Source organism: Ambystoma mexicanum, chromosome 3p (genome assembly GCF_040938575.1).
Source record: "Ambystoma mexicanum isolate Mex_15411 chromosome 3p, UKY_AmexF1_1, whole genome shotgun sequence".
Classification (NCBI taxonomy): domain Eukaryota; kingdom Metazoa; phylum Chordata; class Amphibia; order Caudata; family Ambystomatidae; genus Ambystoma; species Ambystoma mexicanum.
In genome coordinates this window covers 1,087,728,543-1,087,749,407 of record NC_090925.1, presented here as the reverse complement: position 1 = coordinate 1,087,749,407, position 20,865 = coordinate 1,087,728,543, and positions in this window count along the sequence as shown.

Sequence of the window (20,865 nt, the reverse complement as noted above, 5' to 3'; positions counted from 1 at the left end):
TTGTAGGAATTCTGCTCCTTGTCCGCTGATTACCCTGTGCGTTATGCACATTGTTTTGAAGGTGATGCAATGTTTTACTGGGAGCCAGTGTAATGTAGTAATGTAAAGTAGATGGCACTATGGTTATGGGTTCCCCCTGCAACACCCCTCAACCCCCCAATGGGCAACTAAATCGATGTGAGGAGAGAGCAGGTATTCAGGAATAGCACAAATCAAACAGAATATCACTCCCACCTTCCCCCTTCAAACACAAGAGAAAAATGGAATTGACTTTTCAGCTGTCAGGATGGCTTTAAAATTGTCTTTGGATTTGACTGAGCAAAAACACCACATGTGGTCAAAAATACTTAAATTATTATAAATTCCTAAGGGAGCCGCTTTGAACAGTTGCATACAATCACAAGCAATGATTTAGTCAGAAGAAATATTTTGAAATCTCAAAGTCCAAGTGGGAAAAAAATTAAAGCTATTTCACATGTGTAAAATTTCTAAGAATGTAAAATCGCGGCTAACTTTTCCTTATGCGATATTCGCTGTGTTGGGTTCTATGGATAGCTAAGGATGTTAGGTACAAGTAGGGGTTGAAATGTCTATCATAAAAACTGAGGGAGTTATAGGAGTTTTAGTGAGAGTCGTTTTTGCAAAATAAGCGCGAGAATGGGAAACCTATATGCACTTTGAAACGGAAAGAAGGGTTTGATTACACTATATTATGACTATGAAAAAGAGGATGGCACTCATGAATCTCCACAGTTATGTGCCCAGCCTAACCCTTCACGTGGTGGATGCTCAATTTCTTTTTGGAATTTTCTTGAGTTACTCAAAATCACTAATGACTTATGATTGTATAAAACAAATGAGAGAAAATCAGCGCAAGAAAGGTTCTGGTAATACTATGATTCTGAATTTAAAGATAGGATGGGTTGAGATTGAGATAAGACAATGCAAATATACTATGGGTCACTGTTCTTCCTATTAATACTCACAGAATAAGTTATTAAATTGGACCGTCAGTTCTGGTCATGGATTGCATCTGGTCTAGGAAGAACAGCGCATCAGGCACGGGGTTGGATCAGCTAGGCCGGTCTCCGGATTTGCACGGAATCTGCCCTCCTTGTCTCTGGCTATTTCAATCAGCTGGATAGTGAGTTCCTCAGGCAAGCCTTGTGGTAGCAAGCCAGAGAGATTCAGGATACTAGATCAAAAGGCCTTCTCACACCAGAGCGCTTCACTGGGTTGCAAGAATAAGTTGAGGATTTGGGCCTTGCTGAAAATCAATAGTTCTCTATTGCTTGCAAGAGTTTTTTCATCTGGATCTGGAAGGATGTTAAAGCTGGATGTAGGATGCTGGATCAGAGTGCTTCACCGGAATCCGGAAAGTTAGTGAATCAGTGAGTCCCTATGTGTTGTCAGCTGTCTCTATTTATCCTTTAAAATGACATCAGAAAATGGGTGTATGGGCCAGCTTAGAAAAGCTTGCCCCTGTGAGCTGGGATTGGATCAAAACTTCATCTCCACCCTGCATTTGAGTGATTGGATCAAGGCCAGATGCTGTCACATTTTATGATTTGCTTTACAGTTCTTAGAAACCTCCCTTTAGCCACTGGTCTCAAAATCAAATTTTATACTAAATACACATTTCTACATTGGTCAACTTTACACAAATCACACACAAAGATTCCATATTTTACGTACCATCTGTTCCTCAAAAGAGTCCAGGAGCATCCCCCTCCTTGGGGAAGTTCCTTCCAGGAGCCATTTACGACCCTCTCATACCTCCGTTTCCTGGGCTGAAGGGCCTGCTATTGTTCATTCTCTTTCTGTAGACAAAAGGCTGTGTTAAACCACTATTATCATCTCCCAGTGAGTTTCAGCTGAGAGAATACCCTTCTCCCCCTGGAAGAAACCTGTTTGTCCACTTCCAAAGGGTTGCAGCTCAGCCAAGCTAATTTATTCTTCATTAAAATCCAGGAAAACCTTGTTGCATCAAACATAAATACATTACTTTCTTAGCTTTAAGTCTGTGTGATAAAAAGCAACTGAGATCTGTATTCTTTTTAGCCACAATCATTTTTATGTTTGCTAATCGGGCAGACTTTTTAGTTTAGATCACTTTGAAGTTTCCTCAGTAACTCATCTGACAGCTGTCATTCACAGGCAGCTCAGGGTACTGCACCCAGATTCTGACAGGGGCTGTCAGTTTACAGACAATCCAGTTTTTCTGAAGAATGTTTTGCTCTTCACATTAGCACTTTGTATGTTCGCAATGCTTCATTAGATTACCTGAATTTTAGCGCCAAGCAAGATTTTGAATGTTGAGAAGTGTTGTGTTATAGGCATTTTGGAGTTATTAGCAACAAGGCAAATGTCATTTATAGGCACATTTTGGAGTTTCATTTGCAAAGCGCTGCTGATCTCTCTGCACTCTGTTTGCTGGTCATGGAGCCCACTGGCACAAGTGTGTGCTATATTCCACCACAGATGCACCATTGGTGGCAGGTTGTGCATCCCTCTTTTTGTGTGCTGAAGCACACCGTTTTGTAGGTTTTTGGCACGCACAAGAGTTTTGCCTCCATTGTTGCAGTTCCTTGCACCATACTATCAGAGTGATGTCACATAGCATAGCAGAGTGGGTCAATACATCCCACATGGTGAACACTCCTGCACTAAGCTCTGGTTAATTTGTATTGTTTTTGTTTTGTATGCAAGGTCACAAGTGATTGAGGTGATGCCCACGCCTCTGGTATGGCAAGAAGAAAAAGTCCTGGCTACCTTGCAAGCTATGCGTTTATGGATGATTTCCACGCTAATTGTGGTTGATACAGCGAAGGCTTTATTTGAGTGTGGACTCATAGTCCTAGTGGTGGTCAGCCGACACGTGTTTCGACCCTGTGGATATAACGACATTATGACCCTGGCAGTAGGGGGTTAATGGGGCTGGTAGAGCTGCTGGCCCCATTAACCCCCTACCACCTCATTACGAGTTCTCCTTGCGGGACCCGCTAAGGACGCCTGGTTTTACCAGGCGTCCTTAGCGGGTCCCGCGATCTTACCAGCATGCTAACAATGGGCCCGTCATTAACTCGCCTATTGTTAGCATGCTCCCCATTCCCATTGAGCCCTTTTGGGGCTCGAATGGGAAGGGGGATGGGTTCCTGGAATGGGGAAATACCGGGCCCTCCAAGGTCGGAATGGCCCGGTATTTCCCCATTCCAGGAACCCGGACCTGGTACCCAGAATGGGGGTAGCCATGCCGCAAATAGCGGCATGGCTCCCTCCAGGGTCATAATGACCCCCTATGAGTCCACACTCAAATAAAACCTTTGCTGTATCAACTGCAATTAGCGTGGAAATCACTTTTTCCATAGACACATAGCTTGCAAGGTAGCCAGGACTTTTCTTCTCTTATACAAAGACACCATGCTCTGCGACTGCCACTGCTCTGCATTTACCTACTTATGGAGCCATTCATGTTTGGAAAGACATCTTGTCCGTAAATAAATGCACACAAAAAAGATGGAATGTGAGGAGTGACATACAGCCAGTGAATGTTTGGTTGGCTTTTTACCCGCCTGCTGACCTCCGTTTGCCATGCAAATCCTGTGGCCAATCCCACCCACCACCTGGCCAAAACGCACCCTCTGAAGATCTCGTTGTGCTACTTCTATCGCTCAGTAACATCAAAATATGGGCTTGAATGTGGCTGCCATCGCTATTTGTAAGTAGTCGTATAAAAGTTGATGTCTTAAATGTGTGTCCTTGCTTCTGTTACTTGCACTCAATTCACATTTAAAAACCAAGTGTTGGGAAAGCTAGCAGTTGTGGCTCTTGTCTAGCCATTAGATAGGCATTAATCCAGCACTGCTATTATATGGCCAGGTACTCGCACCATTTGCCCGCATATGGCCATGTCGTGATCAGGTAGTTCCATTATGACAGTTACTGGCACATGCCTATCCCATGCCTACACAAAAGCCAAAAATGTTGGCTTTGCCAATGCTTGTTGTAGATGGTTCTACATTAACTAACACTGCAAAGAAAGATAATGGGCACTTTTCAGTGAATCAGCATTGCGGCTCCAAAGGAACCCTTTCCCCTTCCTTCACTCCCTGCCAGCACATGGTCTGGAGCCCTCTCCCTCCAACTCACTCCTCTTTCTCTTTACAAAACAAGCACTTCATCAACTTAAATCTGGAGAGGCAATGTGTTTTTAGACTCTGCAATGCAGTGGTCTTCTCTTTATCACTTTGGTGTGTGTTTCTTTTAAATGAGAGCTCAAAGATGAACATATATTCAGCTCTAAGTACTGAATGCTCTATTTTAGCCGAACTTCGAACCTACACACATATTTATTTATTTACATTTATAAAGCGTACAAAACGGCCCTTAGGCATTGTGGCATATTTCTGATGCATAAACACAATGGGCCTGATTCATGGAACTTTCAGTGTATTTTTGCAGTGCACAGTCACACTGCACTGCAAAAATACACTTTGCACCGCTGTGTGAATCAGGGTGTTTGTTGGCAGTGCAAAATCACTTTGCACCAGTGCTAAGAGTGAGGGTTGAGACCAAGCTTGATTTGCCTATGGTCTTCACACTTTCTATAATGGCTTGGCAGGTGAAGAACGGTGGTCTGGAGAGTTGCCCAGGGTGATGCCAGAGGTTCAGATTCATTCTAAACCTTCCAGCCATCACATCTTTTGTTTTGCATGAGTCAGTCAGACATGTCTGCTTTCGAGATGAGTCAGTCAGACATGTCTGCTTTCGAGATGTGAGTAGTGTGAATGTGTCTGGCAAAGCCTGGTCATGAAATGACCCATAGCTCTCAACTCACACGCTTTTGGCGGGTGTCACCCGCCTTGCAAAGGGCTGACTCACCCGCCAAGCCTCCTGCACGCCCATTCATTCCAACGGCCGTCTCACCCGCCAAAAACTAAATCGGGTGATTTCACCCGCCTTTGCAAAACAAATGGTTGAGAGCTATGAATTACTGTTCTTGTTCTTTCTTGTCCGCACTGGAATAGAGTAAAATGCGACTGCTCCACGAGTTTGCAAAGTCATCCTCGCATGCGCTCTCCGGTGTCACGTGTGCCGCTTTATCTGCTGGGAGTTGCTTGCCGTGCAAAGGCCTCTTGTGAGAGTACTATCGCTCCTTGTACAATTCCCCAGTGCATTTCCTCCGACTGCTCCTTGTAGTGCACAGCTGGGGTGGCAGCATCACGGTGGCGTTGTCTGTCGCTTTATTCCCTAGCTCTGAGGAATCCCTTTCGTCAGTTCATCAAAAATGGGCCTGCGCTGCTCAGTTATGCAAAGCCTCTCTCCCATCGGAGACCAGGGCAAAGCGGAAACGAAAAGGCCTTCTTTACAAGCAAGAAGAACACCATGTAAGATCAGAGGGTGACATGTCCAGGGTCTGGTGGCAGGGAGGAGAGACAGGAATCCCGCCATGCTTCCCGCTTGTCGTCTGAGCTGCCTCCCGCGGGTCTCTGCAGCGCGCTCTTATCAAGAACCCACCAACGTCTGGGGCAAAGGGGACCCCTGCGCCAGAACTGCAGATTCCTCTGCTTGCTGAACGCTCGAAGGCAATTAAGGGCACGATTCATGGAATTTTTTGCACGGTTCGACGTGCACAGCACTGCCGACACAAACCCCGATTCATGGACTGTGCAAAGTGTATATTTGCAATGCAACATCCATGCAACGTCAGGATTTTAGTGGGAACCAAATTCCATCTGAATCTTGACAATGCATCCCTATAGTGTCGATTTGGAAAGATGTTCAAATATGATACAACAACCCCAAGTTTTTTGTGCTCCCATTTAAGATGAGATAAGGATGGATTCTCATGAAACTTACCAAGTGTGGAACACCAGCCAGCCTCATATAAAGAACCTTTTACCAATCGGTGGTGCTCTCCAAGATCGCTTTTATTTTTCCCAATTGCTATAAGAATACTTTCCATTGATCGCTGTGCATTCATTATTACATCGCATTGCACTTCTTAATTCTTCTTACAGGGATTTTTCAACCAGATGAAGTATACTCCGGTGAAGGGGCAATTCCCTCCACTTGCCTCTCGCCTGCAAGGACCTAAGACCTAATTCGTACTGATTGGCAGCCAAAGGAACTGCAATGGGAATTCTCAGGACCTTACGCCAGATAAAGGCCTCCACTTTATCGAGGGGACTAAAAATCCCAGAACATGGTAATTCCACACCATACAATATTTTTGGAATGACTTTGCCCTCATAGAAACTTAAAGATTGTTTAATTGAGAATCTTCATACTTCCCATTAATCTTGGTCATCTGGTTAGAAACAATGCGTGCTTCATGTTTCAGCAGAAGATCCATTAGTACTTCCTGAGAGTAACTGCATATTGCAAAACCAAGATAAACTAGGTTATCGTCCTGCATCAAAATGTCCCTCTGCCATCTTCACTTAAACCGTGATTTTTTTTCATTTCTTCGGAAATTGCATGACCTTACTTTTCCCTGTGCAAATAATTAAAGAATAGATTTTTAGCAAATTCTGAAAAAGCACGAAGGTGCCTCTGGAGACCAAATTTGGTGCAGTCAAATAATAAAATATCTTCAGTGTAAGCCAACCAAACTACACTAAACAAATCTATTTTTGGGGGGGGAAGAAACAGGGTTCATATACTCGTCCACATCAGAAACATAAAGATTTAAGAGGCAGGGGGCCATAATGTACCCCTGCCTCAGACCTGACTTAGTTTCAATTTTGCAGGACAACATACCTTCATGGTCCAACCTAACCTGAATCTTGGAGTTTTCATGAAGACCAATAATCAGTCCTAGGAAACCATCTGGAATACACCACGTTGCCAATTTGGACGATAAATGGTGACGGATTACTAGGTCAACAGCGGCAGACAGATCTATCAAAGCTGCATAAACAGTAGAATGTTTACCTGACCAGACTGAGTTCTGTAGGTATGCACATCCAAGATCGTGAAAGGGCGGTAATTCTTTGGATTGGTCTACACACCCCTCTTGAACACAGGAATCCCATGTGCCATACAGCATGACTCAGGGAAGTGTGTAACTAAAACAATGGGCCTCATTACGATACTGGCGGTATCATTTTTTTTCCGGCGCCCGCGAATGGGCAATTAGTGGGTCATTACGGCCTTGCCGGATGCAGTAATTGGCCATTCGTGGACGCCGGAAAAAAATGCTCCCCATTCCTATTGAGCCCCATAGGGATTCATAGGGCTCAATGGGAATGGGGAGGTCGGATGCACCAGCACCATTCGTGAATGGTGCTAGAGCCTCCGACATGCTCTGCTCGCGGGTGCCGATATCCCCGCCAGGTCAGACCTGGTGGGCTGGAAGGCACCCGCGAGCAGAACTCGTAGTTTGCCAGTCCGGTAACAACGGTACCGGTAGCTTACCAGTACCATTGTTACCGGACCAGCAAACTTATAATGAGGCCCAATGTCTTTAAACAAAATTGTAAGAACTGTGGCCCAGGTAACCAGGTTTCTCTTAAATAATTTGTTTGAAAGGCTATTTGTACCCGGAGCCCTGGAGTCACTAACATGCAGAATGACCTCTTGTACTAACTCGTGGTCAATGATAAACTTCCATGTTGCTAAACTACCCTTAATACATTGTTCAGGAGTTATAGCTGACTTACATTGGGGCGAATAAAGTGCCTCAAAGTGGGCAACCCAGTAAGCTTCAGCCACCGCATTTGTTTGTTTTATAGCCTGACAAGAATCAAGGGCATTCATTATTTCCCAAAGCCAGATACATTTCTATTTTTCAGAACATCAAGCATAAGTTCAGCATTCTTTTGATGCATTTTCACACGATGCGGCTTCCCAAAATGTGTGTACCTCATCTTTGCTTTCCTTTTTAAAATAATGTTGTTCTGAAAATCAAAAATTGATTTGTCAAGACCCCCGATTTTTGATCTCAAATCTCTTTTAGCCTGTGCAATACGTTTCTCATAGGTATGCATGTGAACAACTTCACTTAAAGGTTTCTGCTTAGTACAACTTTTCTCGCGGAATACAGATTTTAAAATGTCCTCCATTGACTGATCATAATTACCTACATTGAAGGTCACCAACTTCCATTCGTAAGTCCACCCACCCATAAGAGCAGCCATTTCCTTATTAAGACGATCAACGACACCGTCTTCCCACCTAATCAGATTTTTCCCTCATTAACTAGAAAGCCCACTGGAGCACCGTTATTAGTAGATTTGTTTGAATGCATTTGGCCGAATGGTACATTTTACCGAATTTAGCCTGTACCATTCAACCAAATATATAAATTGGCGAATACACACCGATTATGGGGAGCAGGGTTTGGGGGTTGTCCCCTGCTCCCCATGATCGGTGTGTATTGGCCTTGGGGGAATGCAGGGGTGTCACCCTCTTCCTCGATATTGGAGGCGGGCTGGCAAAAAAAAAAAAAAAGGGACCCTGCAGCATCCGAGTCGACCTGCATTAGAGAGAAGGATCTGACGCTGCAGGGCTGAAGTGAAGCAGGTGATAGGAATCAGGTAAGTGGGGATGGGGGGTGGAGGGAGTGGGGGTTGGTTTGAGTGTGTTTCAGCCTCTGAGAACTGATCGCACGCTGACTGGTTTTATTTTGGTCAGTTTGCCGCAATCAGTTCTCAGACGGCCAAATGTACCCAAGCCGGAGCTCCTGCACCAACAGACCCCACTTGAATATCAAACACTCAAAACATCATGTGGTGATCACTCCACTCTGTTCCAACCACATTAATGTGCTTACATCGCTCAAACAAAAATGTATCAGAGAAAAAACTATCTAAAATAGATTCACTAGCCCCCATGTGCCAGGTAGTCTGCCGAGGGATGTCCCTAGAAATGGCACCATTTAGCATTTGCAATCCTAAAGAGATCATACAAGAGGAACATTTCGCACCTTAGAAATCTTTACCTATCATGGCTGCCCTAGGGAGCATCAGTTGCAGTACATCCTCATCCGAATACCAGTCCTTTTTCATGGACAAGCTTCCAATCAGTAATATGATGCCCCAAATCTTTCAAAACAGCATCAAGATCACATATGCCTAAATGCCAATACATATTAATCAAAGGGATGTTTTTAAATAACTTTTCCTTATTTATCCAAACCTCAACCAATAATACCTAGAGGTTGTTATGGTATTTGCAGTTATACCCTTGAGTGATTTAATTGCGATCAGCAAGCCACCAGAAAGACGGCGACCACTACTTTTCCGAGCCGGCTGAACAAAAAGAACAAAGCCATCAAGGGTGGGACACTCAGTGAACCACGTCTACTGGAGAAAAATCAGACCCTGTGATCTTAGAATGCCAACCACCTCGATATTCGTAAAGAGGTGGACGTTACCCCTTGTGTTCCATGGGATTACACACAAATAATGGTCTTGCTAGCTAAAGATTTATCTGTAGTCCTTGACCAGTCTGCTTTCTCGAACAATGGATTGCCCCGCCAACCATGACCAATCAGTTTGGTCATTTTTCTAAGAGCTTATCTATTGAGAAAATTCAACCCGCCTATACCCTCTTCGCCCCCTGTTTAATGAAACAATTTCCCTTTCAGTTTTGATGTGAAATGCCACTGGATTTAGGTGGCCTCTCATCCATGACTTTCTTATGCTCTGCTCTCTGGTCCAAACTACAAAGTCCTGGAAAGAATTGCTGTTTTCCACCATCTGGTCCTATTTCACAGCGCCCACAGCCTATTTGAGAGTATGGTGGTTCTTCTAGTCCTGGGCAGCCATGCCCAGCACAAGCAATAGTTCAGGACCTACCCAGATCTTCAGGTCCACTGCAACAATGCCCAGATCCTGTCCCATAAAGGGACAATCACTTTGCTCACTTCTGGCCATGCAGAGTGGAGACATGCTTCATGAAAGTGAGAAAGTGCATCAGGGACAACATGTCTATGACTTTACCCATTCTCTGAGTAGATCCAGCACAGTCGGCCAGCTATGGAAATAAGGAATTTTCTATGTGAAGTCTGCTTGAAAGATTCATTTTGTGGAAATTAGTTGCCCTTTGTCCTCAAAGGGAATGTTTCTGGTTTGGGATCTAAATCCACATTTATGTCATCTGCCAATCAAGTTATATTATTGAATTATTGACTTTTGAAAAAGCTATCTTTATAGGCATAGAAAAAAAGTGTGTCCAGCGATAAAGTCCCCTGGGAAATGGCTAACAGGGGGCAACGTTTCCTCAAAAAGGCACCATCAGTAAAATCAAACACTTTCCGCAACTATTTTAGGATTGAGTCTATAATATAAAATTGTTTCCATCCTAGACTATTTGGGGAAAGGAATTTAGAGATCAGGAAAAAAAGATTGGCTGCCTGGCGAAAATTTTCCATGCAACATTATCACATGGAACCAAGAAAAGGCATCTAAAAATCAATTTCTGGAAACAATTTATATAAAATGTATATAAAAGTGAAATAAAAGCACTTTTAGAATTACAGCACTGTGATGACATTATAATTAGGAGCGCTGCCAAATGCGGGGGGCACTGTGGTTTGGGAAAGTGTGGCCTATGATTTGGAAGCTATGTGTTTACTAAATAGCAGAGCACATTATATTCCTTTGACATCAGATCATACTAAACAAATAGCAGAAGCCATTTTAACAAGAATGTGATTTCTTGAATTGTAAAACACAATGAATACCATGTTTTTACATATTAGCGAAAATACATAAAAATGCAGTTACTCCACCTGACATACCTATAGTGTCAGGGTGTGGTTTGATATAGGAACCCCTAGTCAAGTATGTTGCTGTTTTCATGAAACCAATGGTAAACTAATCTAGGACTTTATATTATGCAATGTGATTTTAATGTGAAATATGATGATTTAGTGTTTTCGTACATAGAATCTTTGTACACAATTATTCCACAAGACAAGAAGATAATGGTTCATTTTGATAACCTGCAAGCACGTCCACTACCACATGAGGGACCTGGGCCTTTTAAAACTGAATGTGCCAAAATAGTACTGACGAAGAATGAAATATTGTTTAAGGGCCACTGTTATGAACAATGTCAAGGTACAGAAATGGGAGTTTCATTTGCCCCCAATCTGCCAAATGTGTTAGTTGCTAGATTTTAGGATGAATGCATTTTTTTCTGTGATTAACACATTTGACATTTTTGGAAGCATTTTGTTGATGATGCATTTCATTTTTGGAGGGACAGACAAAGTGATCTAAAACATTTGTTTCCATGAATTAATTAAATTAATTGGAATTTAGATTTTACTTCCACTTTCAGTAAGAGACAAATTATATTCTTACATTGAAATATGTTTCAAATAAATGGTAAGCTTGAAGTTTTCCTTTTTCAAAAATCTGATGACCAGCGTGCTACAGTTTCCCTTAAGGGCCAACATCAAAGACCTCTGAGGGAGAGATGCGTTATTGTCATTTCCTCAGGGATAGGAGAAATCGTACCTTGCTAAGTGAACATTATAAATATGATTACATATTTAAATTATGATTGCTGGCTAGCGGTTACTCTGAGAAATTGGCTGGCAGCCCATTGGAAAGGACAAGATGGACAGATAGGGAGCATATAGTATCCCAAAAGGAGAAAAGAGATATAGTAGAATGAATTGTTGTTACTACTTTTAGTGCATATAGTCAAGTTGTGCAGAAATTGCTTAAAAGTAATTGGCATGTTTTGCAGATGACTGACGTTGGTTTTGGGACTCCACGGCCTGGCTTTAGAAAAGGCAGAAACTTGAAGGACTCATTTTAGAGCTCCTTAAGATCCCCTACAAAACAAAGGGATGGGTTGATACAATCTTTATTTAATTTGCCCTTGATTAAAGGTAAATTATCCTGTAAAACAGGTGTACCTTGTCATATTTAAAAAAAACTAACATCTTTCGTTTCGGCATATGAGCATATTTTGGTAGTTGAATGGCCACAGTACATATCCGTCAAGGAATGTCATTTATTTGATTATGTGTCCATGTACAGAGGGACAAAGACAAATAAGTGTGCTGAGTTTATGGAGCATAAATCTAAGATTCTACCTAAGTAGGTAGAGGCTACATTGGTACAACATTTTGTTGAATTTTCCCACACTGAAAATGATTTGTCATGGTGGGATTTAGAAAGATTGCAGGAAAGCACTAATTTGTAGATTTGCTTGGCTAAGAAGGATCAGGAATGGATTTATTGTTTGAGTGCACATAAAAGAGAAGGGCTTCATGATCAAAAGGAATGGTCTGCTGTGTTAGTAGACAATCAATAAAAGATTGGCAAAAATGATAACACTATGCAGATTGAGCAGTATTGAGGTGCAGCGATGAACCGCTTTTATTTTATGGAAAATTGACTGTGAGGTGGAGGCATTTCTGTGTAACTATAGAGCATTACAGGTATTTGGTGTTGTAACAATTTCTTTTATATAATAATAACATGCAATGTGAAATAGATGGAAACGTTTTCGCTTTAATGTGAATATTAGGTTCTATGTGAAAAAACCTAATTTTAAAGATCTCAAGAGAAAAAGACTGATTTACAATGCCCGATTTTATATTGATCGGAAAACCTGCATTGTAAAGGTATTTTTTTCTTAAGACCTTTAAAATGCAAGGGTTTTCACCCCCGAGCACCTCATTGTTCCTCCCCGCCTCCCACTATCCCCTCACTCCTACCCTCTCCCACAGTATTCCCGAACTCTCAGACCCAGCCCCTTCCCCACCTCCACCTTCTCCTGCCACACTCCCCCAAACCAAAACACATACATGCACACAACACACACACCAACACACATGCACCCACACACTTACCTGTTCTCCTCGTTTGGCGGATCCGGGTCCAGGCGTGCCTGTCAGCTCCTACGCATACTCGTGTGTGGCAGGGGCGTGACAGTTGCTTTTAGAAAGACTGCTCCGTGCGGTCACGCAGCGGTCTTTCTAAATCGGTTTTTCGGTGAAAAGATCTTAAGAAAAATATCTTTTCACCTACAATAGAATATTATTGATCAAACGGGGGTGGTGCGTAGACATTCATTAAAAGGAAGTGAACACTCTAGTAGTTTGACCTTGAAGTCACCACCTTCCTTTGAAGTAAGATATCACAGGTTTGATATTTAGTTTCTTTAAATGACCACAAACCTTTATGGAAGTGGAGTGGCACGCTAAACAAAATAGTTATCACAAGAAATTAAGCGTCTCTACAAATGTGAGCTAAAGAATCTGGGTAAGGTTCTTGTAACCAGGACCAATGTCTGGCAGAGGGACTCCCAGTACCCCCCTTGTTTTTTCATTTTTAACTAACTTTGGGTCTCACCCTAAGTTACTAGGGGAATCCAGACGTGGACCCCTTGCTCACTATTCTTAGAAAGGCACAGCGCCACCCTACTGATTAGGTCCAACAACACTGAAATGCGTGTCCAGGGTTGCTGTTGGTGCTTTTGTTCAGAGAAAAATTGCCTAGCATTTTGGTGCTGGAATGCCCCTGGGCAGGACAAAGACTGATATGATTTGGATATTTCTCCTCTGTGAAAGAAAGTGAGCTAAGAAAATGGGGTAAGGCTCTTGTAACCAGGACTAATGTCTGGCAGAGAGACTCCCAGGACACCCTCTGTTTTTTTCCAATGATAAAAGGTACTGTCCAGTCAAGGTTGTATAAAGATATCTAATTTATTATTATCACAACAGACAGTTCTAGCAACACTATCAAATACAACCCACCCTGCAAAGAAATGCAGCGGACAGACAGTTTCAACGAAGGAAAAGAGATGCACTCTGGATACTGACAGGAGGGTAGTCGGTATAGTAAATAATCGCAACAGTTCAAGGATACTTGGTTTCAGCACAAAGGGAGCAATGAGTCTTAAAATTTCCCTACGGGCCTTCGGAGAAGGACCAGGAGGACTAAATCGCAATGTACCTGGTGCTTGTAAGTGTTCCTGGTGCTCGTCAGGGTCGAGTTGGTTTCATCATGCTTTGCAGCTTCTGCAACAGAGTTCAAGATGGGAGACAGCTGTGAGTATCCAGCAGCAGGAAGTTCGGCAAGTGAAACTGGATGGATGGCTGCAGGCTGGCCTATATGGTGGCTTAGGGTCAGGAATCGCCTCAGTGCTGGTCAGCAGTTCTGAAGCACTGGTCGAGGCATCTCAGACGGCTTTAGCGACTACAGCGTAACAACAGTTTAGTGTGCAGTCAGTTGCAGCTCGAGGGGCTCGACTGGCTCGGAAATATCCTTTAAGGCAGACGTCAGTAGATGCTCATCGATGCACTTCCCCTAGCTTCTTCACTAGGCGTGTGTCATCCTTTAAGGGGGGCAGACCAAAGCTGAGGGGAGTATTGCAGAAAGTTGCCTTGTCCTTGGGTTGGTTCAGAGACTCTCTGGCACTTCCACTCTAGGAAGCTTGCTGCAGAGGCTAGCAGGGTACGCTGTGTGCTGGCTGGGTACCGGTTCTGGAGCTGCTTGGAGAGTCCTATGGATTCAGTGTCTCACTCTGTTCCCTGGGAGATATTTAGGGGAGGAATCTTACTTCCCTATTGGGGATCCTGGACTTCCTTCACTAGCGAAAGACGTAAGGCAGACTGTACCTTCAGCCAGGGTCCAGTGATACGTTTTTTCTGCTACGCCTTGCAAAGTCTTCAGATGATCTGCCAAAAGAGGGGCTCAGCCCTCTTTTAAAGCCAAATTGGCAACATTGATTGGTGTAAGCTAAGCCTACCTTAATGAACCAATCCTAGGTCCCCACCAAACCAACGTATGTGTGAGGTCATAACCAGAGTGCTTGGCAACACAAAAGGTAAAGGGGTGAAAACATGTAATACTAAGCCCCACTATCTTCCTGTCTGTTGCGGATCAAAGGGTCCCTCTGGTTAATGGCACTCTCTGTGTTTCCTGATTAAAGCAGCAGGTCTCCCTGCGGCGTGGCAACACCAGACTATCTGGCTCCATCAAATCACATACTCGTACCTTCTGAATGGGGTCCGCCTGCAGGGTTGTAAACACACGGTCCCAGACATGACATTTCACTGTCAATCGATACTGAGGCCGGGAACTGGCATCAGGTTGACACAGTGCATATGAAAGGGTGTAGCAGTGTCCTGTCTCCTTTGTTAGTCTCTGCAGCCAGGCCTCATGTGGGCCTGTTTGAATTACTTTCTGATTAGTATGTAAAGCTGCCACCAGCTGCAGGGCAGATCCATTGAGCCTTTGTTAGTTAATTAGGCTGGCCATGGCAGGGGGAAGGTTTGGCCCTCCCCTTTCTGGAGATGCATTGTGTACTCCACCTATCAGAACCCAACTAAATATGACAGGGAATACTGCGCCTGTAGGCTATGTCCACGCAGAGTAGGTCTGTGAAGGGACTAGGGGATAATGTTGGGATTAAGAGATTAAGGGCAATGGTGTGATATACAAGATTCCACACCATAATCTTGAGTCATCACTGTAAGCCAAGTAATAGGCTCTTTTGCCTGTAATAAATCACACTAGCTATAGCCGACGGTTTATAGTCATAATGTCGAAAAAAAAATGTCGACAGACAAAAATGTCGAAAAAAAAATGTCGAAAATAATAATGTCGACATCCTATACTTATAATGTAAAGTCATTTTTTCGAAAAAAAAATGTCGACATTTTTTTTTTGACATTATGACTATAAACCCTTAAAACTATCAACACCTCACCCAACACCCTCCTGCAACCCCCCCACACCCCCACCACCACCCTCCCACCCCTCATACTCAACACATCCTAATTATATATATATTTATTTATTTATTTCTTTATTCAATAAATAAATAACAAAAAAGAGTATCATTTACTATTGGGGGGGGGTCCCCCCCAACCCCCCCCTCACCCAACACCCCCCTGCCACCCCCCCACACCCCCCACCACCACCCTCCCACCCCTCATACTCAACACATTCTAATTATATATTTATTTATTTATTTTTTCAATAAATAAATAACAAAAAAGAGTATCATTTACTATTGGGGGGGTCCCCCCCTCCCCCCTAACCCCCCCTCACCCAGCACCCCCCTGCCACCCCCCCCACACCCCCTCCAACCACCCTCCCACCCCTCATACTCAACACAATCTATTATATATTTATTTATTTATTTATTCTTACACTAAGTACACAATTTCGAAAAAATATCGAAAAATGTCGACATTTTTGTTTGTCGACATTATTGTTTTTCGACATTTATTTGTCGACATTTTGACTGTCGACATTTTGACTGTCGACATTATGACTGCACACCATAGCCGACATATGATATGCCAGTCTAGCAGTCTCTCTCTCTCTCTCTCTCTCTCTCTCTCTCCCTTCGTTACTCTCCTTGTTGCTTTCTCCCCCTCTGTCTATACGTGACCGTGATAGTCTCTATGAGCTTCTCGTCTCCCCTCTTCAGGAAGGCATCTGGGAGGTGAGAACCTCACTGTGCTTTAGTGATCATTTGTGGTGTGGGTTTCAAAGCAAGGAGCCCTGCAGACCTATGGAAAAGAGGGGAAGTGAGGGGAACCTGGGCCCATACATGTGTGGTGATCAGAATTTCTAAATCAAAACTCGACACGTGCTATCAACATAAATTTAGGACTACAAGTTGATAGTGGTTGCCAACAGAAAAGTAAAACTACAAATCGATAGCGCAGCAAATGATTAGTTAGGGGATTCACTGGTTGTAACAACTTTGCATCAATTGCATAACTTGGAATGCTAAGCAAAGTCATCTGAATTCGAAAAACCATTGCCAAACCACAACTCGCACCATTAAAAAGCTATTGCAGAGAATTTGTCAGAGCATTATCCTTTTGCGCTGTTAGACAGATGTGCAGGCAGAGACCAACTCAGAGAGTTGACATTCTTATCAAGGCTCAATGTGTAGGAGGGCTGGTGTGTGCGATTCCCTGCACCACGCCCTCTCTGTCCCATTCACCCAACCCTAGCCATTGCTGACAACAGCACAACCAGAGAACACACTCAGATATCTTGAAGGGGGATAGTGCTGCATTTTTATGATTAAAATTAGAATGAGAGTATCAATGACAGGGAAATCGCCTGAGGTGGTGACCGGCCTGGTATTTGGTGGCATACATTTGCATTGTGTGTGTCCTGTGTGAATGCGGTCATCCAACTTAGAGGGAATTGTCTGTACGGGGAAAGCGAAGGAGAGCTGGATAGGCTCTTTGGGGCTACTGGGGCTCTTACAGAACTTGTAAGCGAAAAGAAGACGAGGTGTCAATCTCTAAAACTGCATTTGTCATTTTCTATTTTTTGTTAATTACTAGTGTCTGTAAAAACTGTAACAAATGTGTTGGCTCAGCACCACCACACACCAATCAGGGGCCAGCACATAACATTCTGATTTTCCACAGCCCACTGGGTTGAAAATCATGATTTTATTAAAGACACAAGAACTAAGATTCTTTTTATTCTCCCACAACAGCAGAATATAACTCAACACTCAGAATTTTGGGCCATCCCCCACAACCACACAGTGGGACCTGCAGCATTAAACTGCACTGGAGCTCTATCTCCGCTGCTTGTTTCCCTGTCTCATTACATGCACCGCTCTTCTAGTCACTTGGGCTTTCTCTTTCTTACTGCGCTCTCCCATCTCTTCACACAAATGCTTTCCTCTCCAATCTTATTTGCCCCATTTCCAGGACCCAGAAACCTCCTCTCTGGCACCACCATTTCCCACAGGCCACAACCTCTCATCCTCATCCTCATGAACTGCCAGCTTGCCATGTAACTCTGTTGCTCGGATCATTTTTCCAGCTCAAGCTTGGAGGGAGTTGTGGGGGATTGTGGGTGAATTTCCAGTTTCAGTGATTTTGCAGCTCAACAAACCTGGTCCTAATACATACCGGCTGATCAAACATTTGAAAACCAAAAGCAATACCCAGAGGGTTGCCTAAAGAGATAATACACATACTAATTGACAGATGCCTTTCAGACTGATTGACCAAGGCGCAATGTATTCAGTGGGACCTTCATCCAGTGCTATGACTGATCCATAGGACCCAATGATGCTTTGCAAGTCAATCAAAGCGTAGCTCCACTGGCTAGCGCAGATACCACCACTTCTAAGCTTTAGGCAAAGCTCGGTCTAAGTGTAGTGGTCATTTTCATTCCCTCTTCTAATTTAACAGATTGTCTCATGAAGGTATTACTGGAAGATAGTCTTCCTCCAGCTCACACAGCTTGAAGGCAACATCCCAGTGCAAAAAGCTCACACACCATCAATGCAGTGACTAAAATATGAGGGCATAATGATATGATAGGTTATGATATGATAGGTTATTTATAACACACTTAATACCCTGAGGTTTTTAAGTGCGGACACGGGGATCAAACCTGTGTTGCTCCTTGCTTTCAAGGCGAGCTATCCTCCCGAGACCTAGGCAAAGGACAACTTCCTACTGAAAATCTAATACAATCCCATGCTGACATTGCACCAAAGAAGCATTAACTTGGGTAAATCATGTAAGGCAAAGTTTGGGATCAGTGACCCCATATGCCCACTCTTGTATGCACTCTTTGCTAACTATTCCCTCATACTCAAGGACTGTTTAACGGAGGGTATTCTCATTTGGCAGCAAAAACCCACTAGACATGAGTATTCTGTGCTCCCTGTCTCCATCTCTCTCCATTATTTGTCTACTTCCCTCTATCGCTATCTCTCTTAAACACAATCTCTCACTCTTTTGGCAAGGCGAACAACCTCATCGATAGTCCGTCCGATAGCACCAAATTATTGCTCCAGTGATGAAACCCTTAACAATTCAATCAACCTGGTCAACGGCGTTCTGATCCAGAGTATTCACTTGCTCCCATTTTGAGATCCAGGACCAGCACTTCAGTGCCTAGCCAGGATATTGAGAGATTTCCCAGTAGGCCTCTGACATTGGGAGTCTTTTGTTTGGGGGAATGACACATAAAACACCTATGGGCCTGCTGCTTATGCATGCTGTCATCATGATTCTTTTTTTTCCTCACTTTTTTGTTGTGTTGTGTAGCTTTAAGTAACTTGACTCACTTCAATAAACATTTCAACTTCATAAATTTAAGAGTAACGCGCTGCAACCCTTACCCCACTGCGGCCATGCCCTGGACCGGGCTGACTCCCTATCTCATACCTCTATGTTCAGGCTAGTACACAAATGCAGGCCCTAGGAGTGGTGTGAGGGGGGAAAGGGTGTGGTTCATTTTGCCCACTTGATGCAAATTGTGTTGGTGACAATGGCACCAAGTGTGTCCAGGCTGACAGACCACACAAGTACGAAGGTGCGCGCTGCGCTGCCTTGGTTCACGAGCTCCATCTGCTCCAACCAGGGTCGGATTGGCCCCTCGGCCTTTCCGTAGGGAGTGGGGGCCGGTTTCTGGCCATGCATGGGCCGGTTTGAAAAAAAAAAATAGAAAACAAATCTTTTTTTTCTCAATTTTTTCCAAAAAGCCTTTCATCCTTCTTAAGTCGATAAATGAGTACCAACACAGGTTGGGTGATATTGTATGCATATTTGTTCTATAAAAAAGAGCTTAAGTGTAAATGCTATACAATAATACAATAACATTTCATTTGGCCTTGGAGGTCTGCTTGGATTCACAGTAATTTAGTGTACTTAGGAACAATGCTATTTGATGCAACTTCCTGTTTTGTCAAGGGGAGAAAGGTCGTGTTTCATCGCTTCCCATGATGTCTCTTTCGGGTGGGGTAAATGACATCACTTCTGGTGATGTCATCAGAGGTCAAGGGTTGAGAGGCGAGGTGTGGGTCACTTTTTTGAGGCGAGGGGTGGGCCACTTTTTTTTGGGTGACCGGGCCTATTTCTTGTCCCAGTCTGACCCTGGCTCCAACCACCAGATAATCTGGTAGCTAAACTCTTATTGTAAATACAGCACTTTTAATATGCTTGTGGATAAAGAACGTCGGGTCAGAAGTCCACACAATTGTTGCCTCCACTCTTGCAGTGGTTCGGTTCTCAACTCTGTGAGTTCAATCTCACAGAACCCTCAACTTTTCCACCTTCCACAGCACAACCTTCGAGCTGCATGCAGGGCTAAACGCAGTTGGAAGTATCCCAGCCAGGCGCAGGGACCGGTCTGCGCTATACGTGGCCACGACCCTGTGGAGTGTAGAGGAGCATGTTCTCTGGACCAGGTGCAGTTGTAATAGTGTAGCAACCACGGTTAATGCCCCGGAAGCACCGCAGTGCCCTCCTGGAAGCACCACAGTGCCCTTGTGAGTCCTCCTCCATGGAAGAGGAAGTGAGAAGCAATAGGTGAAACCCATGCGGGGAAAGCCAAAAGAAAGTCACTAACTGCAGGCCCTTGGAGTAACCACCTTGCCAATCTAGAGGGGCAATTACCCATTTGACCCCATCCGAGTCTGCCCTGCCTAGAAGGCATGCCCTGCAGCTGGAAACACAAACCCAACATGAGCACTAGGAAGACGCGGTACCTGGGCTATTGAAAGTATCCTGTCTTTGGTAAATAATGTAGAAATGTTTGGGGTTATGTTATGTTACTGGGATTCATTATAGCACGTACTGCAGCCATTTGCATGGTGCTGGGCATATAGACTTTACCACATCCGAGCACCATACAAGTGAATGCTGCAACAAGCCAAATCCCTCTAATGAAGGCCTCTAGGTACCTTCCCACAGTAAGGTTGGGGACAACTGGTCCATATTGTACATTTTAAAGCACATCTGTCCCTATATAGGTAATAAAACGTAGTACAACATAACAACTGACATTTCATCTATCTGTGAACAGCTAGGAATTATTCACTGGACGATTTATAAATAATCATTTGCTTCAAAGGGTTGTGGGCTTAAGGAAACATGGAAGTAAGTGG